Source organism: Cibotium barometz, chromosome 4, assembly GCF_041138505.1.
Source record: "Cibotium barometz isolate CiBa-2024 chromosome 4, ASM4113850v1, whole genome shotgun sequence".
Taxonomy (NCBI): Eukaryota; Viridiplantae; Streptophyta; class Polypodiopsida; order Cyatheales; family Cibotiaceae; genus Cibotium; species Cibotium barometz.
The window spans coordinates 52,208,583-52,217,635 of NC_141049.1; the positions used below are offsets into that span (position 1 = coordinate 52,208,583).

General features: G+C 41.2%; 1 pseudogene across 1 annotated transcript; it reads left to right on the forward strand.

Moving 5' to 3' along the window:
• The first annotated feature begins 5,215 nt into the window (after positions 1 to 5,215).
• On the forward strand, positions 5,216 to 8,486 carry LOC147639387 (ferritin-like catalase Nec2; annotated as a pseudogene). Its single transcript, XR_015263490.1, has 3 exons — positions 5,216 to 5,536; positions 6,468 to 6,693; positions 8,016 to 8,486. The product of XR_015263490.1 is annotated as a ferritin-like catalase Nec2 (transcript).
• Positions 8,487 to 9,053: the final 567 nt, after the last annotated feature.

The following is a 9,053-nucleotide window of genomic DNA, read 5'->3' on the forward strand; positions in this document are numbered from 1 at the left end:
GAAGAGGCCAATTCAGAGGCAGGGGGAGTCAAAGAGGTCATGGAAATTGGCAAAGGCAATATAATGATACACGTGGATGATTTTATTGTGGTAAGCCTAGACATGTGCAGGCAGATTGCTATAAGAAGCAGGCTGACATGCAAAATGAAAAATTACAGCAAAACAGCTATGCATCCTTGAGCAGAAACAATGAGGATAATGAAAGGTTGTTTGTTATGCAGCATGTCGTTAATGCCATGTTTGAAAATGTTGAAGTAGCACATAAAGATGATGTATGGTATGTTGGTTCAAGTGCTTCAAACCACATCACAAGTCATGGGGAGTGGTTCAAGGAGATGTATGGTATGTTGATTCAAGTGCTTCAAACCACATCACAAGTCATGGGGAGTGGTTCAAGGAGATGAAAAACCTTGAAAGACCAGGTTTTGTGGAAACATGGGATGACACTGCTCATCCAATTGCCCATGTTGGAGATGTGCCATTGTCTATGCAGGATGGCAAAGTGAAGTACCTTGTAGATGTACTTCATGTTCCAAACATAACAAAGAATCTGGTTTTAGTTGGCCAGATGATTGAGTAGGGTTTGCAGGTTCGTTTTAACCCTGATGGTTGTTATGTTGACTTTAAAGACACGTGTAGGTTGGTTGCAAAAGGCAACAGAGTGGGCAGAATGTTTACATTGAATGTAAACATGCCTGAAGTGAGTGTTGCGATGTTTGCAAATGGTTCAGGAATTGTTGCAAACACAGACATTTGGCATAAAAGAATTGGGATGTGAATGTGCAGAGAATGAAGCCTATGCAGACTAAAGGAATTGTGAGAGGGCTGCCAAAGTTTAAAGTTGAAGATATGCAGAAAATATGTGAAGCATGCCAATTTGGAAAGAAAACAAAGCATGTATTTCCACATAATAGAAATGTGAGCAGAAATGCACTAGATGTTGTGCATTCAGATGTATGGGGTCCTACGAAGACCATGTCTATGGGGTCCTACGAAGACCATGTCAAGGAGAAGAGGTGTTCACTCATTTTCAGAATTTCAGAGTTATGGTTGAAAAGCAAACAGGGAAATATGAAAAGTGCCTAAGGTCAGATAGAGGGGGAGAGTACTTCTCCAACGAGTTCTCTGAATTTTTGAAGAAGAATGGTATTCGGAGACAATTTACATGCAGATACACTCCGCAGCAAAATGGAGTTGCTGAGCAAAAAAACAGGCACATTGCTGAGATTGCGCAAGCATTGATGGGAGAGAAGAATATGCCGCATAGCTATTGGGCTGAGGCTATTTCTACACAGCAGTTTACATCATGAACAGGACTCCAAACTGCAGCCATACATGATGTAACTCCAGAGGAGAGGTTTACTGGCAGAAAACCTGATTTGTCTCATGTGAAAGTCTTTAGATGCATTGCATATGTGTATGTGCCAGATGAGCTGAGAACCAAGCTGGATCCAAAAGCTGAAAAATGTGTGTTTATTGGATACTTCTGTATATATCTATAAAGGACAGAGAGAATATTCAAATACACGTATATACATACATACATACGTGTATATCTATATATGAGCAAAGGGATACAGGTGTTATAACCGTGCTACACGTGAGTTGAGGGTAAGCAGGGATGTTGTTTTTGATGAGATGAGCAGCTGGTATGCTGCTGAAAAAGAAGCTGTCGGGGCTGATGTGAGTGGAAATGTGGTTGCATAGAATACAAGTCAGCAATCACAGTCTTTGAGTGGACCAGGAGAGTCCTCATCTAGTGGTTCAATTGATAGACCATGGAGTGGCAGGCTGTGTCATAATACCAGTCCTGCAAATGTGATTAGTACATCACATAAAGGCAAAGAGAAAGTGGTTGAGCCCCTTAGTATGCCTGACATTTCTGCGGGGCATTCTCATGTTGATGATAGAGAGTCTAGTGGCTCAGAGATGAGCCTTGATGAGGATCTTGGGATACCAGCTATGAGAACACCTGGTGTAAAGAAGGCTATGGAAGCCATGAATGCAAAGCTGCGAAGATCTGGGAGAGTGAAGAATCTTGTGCAGAGGTTTACCTACGATGGTTATGTGGCACATCACTATGCATACATGGCAAAAGTTGTGCAGGTTGAAGAGCCCACATGCATTGATGAGGCTATTGGAAATGTGTGTTGGGAGAAAGCTATGGATGAGGAGATGGATGCACTATATGGAAATGAGACTTGGGATTTAGTGCAATTGCCTGAAGGCAAGAAAGCCATTGGATGCAAGTGGGTGTACAAAGTAAAACATAACAGTGATGGAAGCATAAGCAGGTACAAGGCTAGACTGGTAGCCAAAGGATATGCACATACATATGGCATTGATTATGAGAAAACTTTCAGCCCAGTTGCCAAGATGGCAACAGTGAGAGTTGTGATAGTAGTGGCTACGTCAAAGCAATGGTCTTTACATCAGGTGGATGTAAAGAATGCATTCTTGCATGGGGATTTGCAGGAAGAGGTGTATATGTTGCAGCCACCTGGTTATGAGGATATGAGTCACCCCAAGCATGTTTGTAGGTTGAAGAAAGCCTTGTATGGCTTAAAACATGCACCAAGAGCATGGTCTGACAAGATTTTTGAATATCTTGTCACTATTGGCTTTCATGTAGCCAGTGCAGATTTCTCGCTGTATGTGAGACACAGTGATAGAGGGGTTGTGCTTGTTGTTATCTATGTAGATGACCTGATCATTACGGGGGACCATGATGCAGAGATCTTTGATGTAAAGATCTTGCTTAGACAGAAGTTTGAGATGAAGGATCTGGGGGAGCTCAGATATTTCTTGGGCATTGAGGTGATTAGGTCACCACATAGTATTGGATTCCTACAGAGACAGTATGGCTTGGACATGTTGTGTCCAAGTATGGTATGACAGGTTGTAAGCCTATCTCAGTGCCATTAGATCAGAATGGCAAGTTGAGTACAGATTCAGGAGAGATTTTGGAAGATCCTACTGTGTATAGGCGCATAGTAGGAAACTTGATCTACATGACGATCACCAGGCTAGATTTGAGCTATGCTGTTGGGTTGGTGAGTCAGTTTATGCAGGTTCCTCGAAAGCCGTATTTGGATGCATTGAGATGTATACTGAGGTATGTGAGGTCTACTTTGCATTGTGGACTATTTTATGAAACTGGGACAGAGATATGTGTACATGGGTACACAGATGCTGATTGGGCTGGTAGTATCTCAGATAGGAGATCTACTATTGGCTTCATATTTTCTTTGGGGAGTGCTGCTGTGACTTGGAGCAACAAGAAGCAGCCTACGGTTGCTCTATCCAGTAAACAGAGGCCGAGTACAGAGGTGCTGCTATGCCAGCATGTGAGGTAGCTTGGTTGAGAAAGCTACTTGCAGATTTGGGTCTATCAGTGGATAGACAAGTTGTCATTTTCTGTGACAACATTAGCAGTATACAGTTAGCTAGGAATCCAGTTTTTCATGCTCGCACGAAGCATATAGAGGTCCACTACCATTTTGTCAGAGAGAAGGTTTGGCAGGAGACGTTGACCTTGTTTATGTCAGCACACAAGATCAGGTCACTGACATCTTCACCAAAGCATTGGGTAGTACAAAGAAGCTCCGCAGATTCAGGGCTTCGCTTGGTGTACAAGAGATGGAGTTGAGCTCGAGGGGGAGTGTTGAGATATCGAGCTCATCTAGTGAGGCGTGGACACTGATGACCCGCCTGGGGGATAGGCCCCACACTTACACCACTGGCATGGTTGGTGAGATCATGGGTGATATACGGCCAGTGGGATGACAAGCTGTGTGTGACAGCCATTCTAGAGACTGCTGGCATAGTTATAGCGCCAGCTCATTTAGTTGGGTTCACACTATAGAGAAGCCTAGTATGTATTTGGTTGAGTACCTTTTCATATTGTGTACTCTTATCTTTGTATATGGTGTGTTGAGTGTTGTGTGAAGAAGAAGAAGATTTTCAGCCTCTCACATAGTGTGCTCTCTTTTAGGGTTTTGTGAGTGTGTGTGTGCTTGCAAGAGCTCAAGCTCTCTTCTCCCCTGCATCTTTTCAATTTTGATCTAAGAAGTTAAGGAGACTCCACTATCCCATCCCTCATATGCTTCTTTAGATATGAACCTAAGAATTGCACTATGCTAAATCACTAATTTAGTGCAAAGATGCTATGACTAATCCACTCCCTTATGCAACTCAAGTATGTGACTCTTGGGATTAAAGTCGACATTATATCTCTCTTGACCCTACTTTGATGAAAGGGTAACTTTTACAGATTTTGGATTACATAAGTAATATATTGCTCTAGTTTTAGAGAAAAGAAAAGAAAAGAAATTTCTCAAAGAAGTGTCTCTCACATTTGAAAGAACCAACATTAAAGAGTGATATAATTTTTAGTTGTTCAATACATAAAAAAGCATTCCATAAGGCATGAAACCTTTTAAGCCATAATCTGTAAACTCCTAAAGCTAGATGGAGGGAGGTGTTGTCAAACCCTGATGTCTAAATAGTTGAAAACTTCAAATTTCTTACACTGACTTGTGTTTCAAATCGATTGGCAAAAATACATTAAGTATATGTTTTTTATAGATAGATAAAGGCTTGTCCTTAACGTGGTATTTCGAGAGATCCTAATGTTCTTAAGATGATAGCTAGCTCGTGAGTTAGCCCTCTAGGAGCAAGGGATGTTCTTCAAGTTAACACAAGGGTCATGACGACTTAACTCAGAGTGTGTACCTTTGTTGTTAAGTCATGCAATCACTCTTGTAAATGTAAGTGTATACATTGCATTTCACTCAATGGGAAGGTATAAAATGAAACGAATATGAGAGGGGGGGGGGAACAAGAAAGTTGTTGGAAGGGAAGACATACAAAAGATCAAACTTGAAGAAGGGATAAAAGTGAAAAGGAGAACTAATGAAACGAAACACACATTGGGCATGGCCGAGTGAGGGGAAAAAGTGTGGGTGAGTGGGATGTGAGGAGTAAAGCCCAAGGAAGTGCTAGCATTGCTTTATATAACACGATTTTCTAATGGCAAAGCTATATATATATATATATATATATATATATATATATATATATAGAGAGAGAGAGAGAGAGAGAGAGAGAGTGTGTGTGTGTGTGTGTGTGTGTGTGTGTGTGTGTGGAGGGGGGTAGCAATGTGGCATTATAATGGTGGAGCGTATTTGTGTGTGCTCTGTCTTGTGGTGGCGGTGGGGGGCGGTTGTTTTGTGGAAGCCACGGATTGCTGCCATCCTTTCGACCCGTGCCGGTTTTACAGCAGGTCCACGGGGGCGTACACGCCCGCGACCAGCGTCAGCACGATGGACGAGGACCTCATGGAATTTGCGCTCAACTTGGAGTTTTTGGAGGCCGAGTGGTTCCTGTGGTCTGCATTCGGATATGGTCTCGACCTAATCGCTCCTGAGCTCGCCCGTGGTGGGCCAAGTCCCATCGGCGTCCAGCGCGCCAACTTGGACGACTTCACTCGCAGCATCGCCAGCCAGTTCGCCTTCCAAGAAGTGGGCCATCTAAGGTAAGGTTAGAGGAACACTAATAAATCCTTTACATTACTAGAAGAGGACATTCTAATGTCTCTCTCTCTCTCTCTCTCTCTCTCGCTCTCTCTCTCTCTCTCTATAGAGTGGGAGCTGAATTTAAGGTTAGTCAACAAATGATACAATTTGGAGCTTCCCAACTAGAATGATCGTGGGCATCCTACAACTAATTACATTTGATTAGATTTTCTACAATCTACCTATTCAATTCACCCAAGTTCTTTACTAAGCTGGTCTATAAACCATACAGTGTGTGTGTGTGTGTGTACGCACATACATGCATGAGTGCATGTGCATGCACATACACACAAGCACACGCACACACACGCACATGTCTGCATACGTGTATGTTTGTGTACATGTATATGTTTGTGGACGTGTGTGTGCATGCATATGTGTGTACGTATGCATGTGAGTGTATCCATGTGCATGTATGTATGTATGTGTGCATACGTGCGCACGTGTGTGTGTGTGAGAGAGAGAGACACACACACACGCACACACACACACACAAGCACGTCAATTTTAAAGCCAAGTCTCCTCCTCCATCAATTTTCATCATATGGATTTGATATGCATTTAAAGCCAAGTCTCCTCCTCCATCTGACTTCATCATCATATGGATTTAAAGCCAAGTCTCCTCCTCCATTAGTTTTCATCATATGGATTTAAAGCCAAGTCTCCTCCTCCATTAGTTTTCATCATCATATGGATTTGATAAGGAGTGGGCATATCTTTATGGTCGTTATCCCACTTTACAAAATGAAGTAGTAGGTTTCCAAAAAACCTAACATATGTTTAGAATTTATGATGGAGGTTATGGCTATCCTTTGTTGTGGATTGTCTTCTTTTGTGTGTACTATAAGCCATAGATTATTCACTAATGTTTGCATTTTTTGCTTTGGCTAGAGCAATTTTGAAGACCGTGGATGGATTTTCACGACCACTATTGAACCTTAGTAAAGGGGTCTGGGAAGGAATCATGAATGAAGCATTTGGAAGACAACTAGAGCCCCCATTTAATCCTTATGAAGACGCCTTGAAGTTTATAATCGCTAGTTATGTAATACCTTATGTTGGGTTAACAGGGTATGTGGGTGCCAATCCCTATTTGGAAAGCTACACAGCAAAGCGGGTAAGCAATAATAACTATGTCTAGGTGCTTTTTGGTGGTGCTACACATGACTATGCATTCATGCATGAGTTTAGTGGTCTTACCCATGTCAGTGAAAACTAAAGGATTGATTGTTTTATTCAATGCTTAGACATATTATTAAAAGAAATTATTGTCTTTATAATAAATAAAGTTTATTCCTTAGCATCTATTTATTTTTACTAGATTACAATAAATGCGTGCATAACATCTCGTATGTTTTGTTAAGAAGTAGATTTAAAATCACTTTTTGTGTAGAAAATATAGGCATATTGGATCATCATGTTGTGAAATTTTTTTTTAAATATTCCACCTTGATAAGACCAAAATCCTCTGTAAGGCTAACAAAATAATAAGCCAGTTGTAATTTTACAACCCTTTACCTTTTCATCATTAAAGAGAATACAAAAATAGCTTTTCCATCATCAAAGGGAAAGCATGTTCATTATTTGATAAGAAAGAAAGGATGTACTGGTTTATGGTTGCCTCGCCCATAGTGGCACTACATGTCTTGATTCCATAACTATGGTTGTTCAATTTCTAATTTTATAAATGAAAAGGCTTCAAAGGACACATTGAAGAGAAATGCCCCATGATTAGACTTGAATCTAAACTACCACTAAAGCCTTTCTTTCTATAGCATGCCAAAGAGACCAAGGCTTGCATGAAGGAGGACCATCTACAGAGCCAGCTTGCCAATAATATTTTTAAATTATTTTAAGACTACTTTATTTGAATTTTGTGATTAGATATTGAAAACACAAGGGTTCTTTTCAAATTTAAAGGAATTAAGACTTGGTAGATAAAAGCCAATAGTTACAAGAGCTCACTCTAAGAAGTTACTTTTGGGAAGCAACTATTGTATTGATATTAAATCCAAAATACTTCAACTATGTGAAACCTTGTTGCAAATTCAAGAACACATCTTACACCCCGTTGTCCATATATTGGTCAAGTTAAACACTTTACCTTTGCTGCCCACATTATTTCCTGAGTAGCTAGTAGGAGTTCTTCCATTGCCTCTCCATATCCTCATTGGCCCAATCCTTAAAGACAAGCATAACATTTGCTATCATCCATTGAGTGAATACCCATATATATCTCGTGCTTATTTTTGTGAAACATAAGGTGGCAGCTTGTGGCCACATGGGTTCGAGGACCCCTCTACAAGGGGTGGCACGTGTGGGTGTGTGTGGTTCTTTCTAATTCGAGCCAATTGTTTTTTAATAAATTATAAACATAATGTAGAAGTTTATGGCCACATGGGCATAGGAAAAGCTTTATTAATTTACTTAATGTGGCAGCTGGTGGCGGGGCTACTAGGGGTGGAATCCGGACAAGATGCAGTAATCAGGACATACTTATATCGCAGGAAGGATGTGAAGGTTGATGGGTACACGGTGGCCGACTTCACAAACAGGATATCGAGGCTCAGGAATAAACTCGGGCGGACAGGCGTTGTGGATGAAGGGGTTGTGGTTCCCGAGTGGAAACCGAACCACCCAAAACGTGCTCGCTGCTGATCGATTCTCCGTCTCTTACTCGCGTGCACCGGCTCAAATACTTGGCATTGTTTATGGTACCGGAAGTGAATTTTACCCCGGTGCCTTCTACCCTAACGGTGCTAAAGGAAACATTGCTACATCATACCTCACCTATCCCCCCCCCTAACTCACGCCCACATAACACCACCCCACCTTCCATACCCATGTACCATCTCAATCATATGCACCCCCCACATAACACCACCATCTAGATGCCCACCTTCCATACCCATGTACCATCTCAATCATATGCACCCCCTTCCGTAAATAATTATGTGTATGCCTCCTACCTCTGTTTTATCAGTATTCGATTGTCTTTCAAGATATCGTTCATGTCGCTTACATGAATTTGAAAGAGGTGCATTATGCTTCTCATGTAAGGTGTAGAACACAGATGATGTTATCGATACATGACAATATATCATCATTTTTCCTTTTTTCGTAGGAAACTTCTAAATGAAAACATATTTCATTATGCTTCATGAAGATGAGAACCATTTATGGTGCATGTGTGCTATATTATAATGGAGAAGCCATATGATGCTATGTAGCCTCTCTCTGTCTTCATGCTATATCAACCTCTTTCTTACATGTCTCACCCTGGAGCCCATATGCACTACTCGAAATCCGTGCCCAAGTATGTCTAATTCATAAAAATCAAAATCCGTGAGCTTTTTATTTATTTATTTAAAAATCGTGAGCCCACTAGCAAGACGTGAAGAGATGAGTCCACCGGACACCTAAGCCAATATTCATACCTCTTATGATGGCCCTACCAAGGTCAAAGAAGTAAACCTT